Here is a 901-nt window from a genome sequence, read left to right as displayed (position 1 = left end):
GGTGCTCCCGTGGCATTCGGGAGGGTCGGGATGCAGCCGCTGCCGCCCCGGATTTGCGACACGGGGGCATCCGCGCACACGCCGTCACCTCAGCGCGGTGACAGCAGCTGGTGACACCCGCAGGGCTGCTCGTGGGGACAATCCAACAATTCCCGCCCAGGAATTCCGCCAGGGACGCCGGCGGTGGTGGGGACCGGCACGGGCAGGGCCGGAGAGCCACGGCGGCCACCGGGGCTGGCCGGGAGAGGCCGGGAAAGGGAACGAGGCTCTCGGGCCACGTTCCCAAATTTCTCTGGATGTGGCGGCGGCGGGGATCCGCTGTCCGCTGGAGCTTTGAGATGCGTCAGGAATGAGATCCCTGCGGATCCGGGGGTGGGCAGTGCCAGGACGGAGCTCGGTTTGGTGACAGGAGCCCGGGTGGGCTGGGAGGAGAAAAGTTGGTGTTGGGAAGGGAGGAAAGGAAGGAAGGAAAGGAAGGAAGGAAGGAAGGAAAGATGGATGGATGGATGAAAGGATGGATGGATGGATGGATGGATGGATGGATGGAGGGAGGGACGGATGGATGGATGGATGGATGGATGGAAGGATGGATGGATGGATGGATGGATGGATGGATGGATGGATGGAAGGATGGATGGATGGATGGATGGATGGATGGATGGATGGATGGATGGATGGATGGAAGGATGGATGGAAGGATGGATGGATGGATGGATGGATGGATGGATGGAAGGATGGATGGATGGATGGATGGATGGATGGATGGATGGATGGAAGGATGGATGGATGGATGGATGGATGGATGGATGGATGGGTTTCCTTCCCCACGTTAACACCCAACCCAGGGCAGCAGGAATGTCACAGGGGTGGTTGGTGGCTTCTCCTTGGCTCCGGTGTCACT

Source organism: Hirundo rustica, chromosome 27 (assembly GCF_015227805.2).
Source record: "Hirundo rustica isolate bHirRus1 chromosome 27, bHirRus1.pri.v3, whole genome shotgun sequence".
Taxonomy (NCBI): domain Eukaryota; kingdom Metazoa; phylum Chordata; class Aves; order Passeriformes; family Hirundinidae; genus Hirundo; species Hirundo rustica.
Note: the sequence above shows the minus strand (reverse complement) of the source record.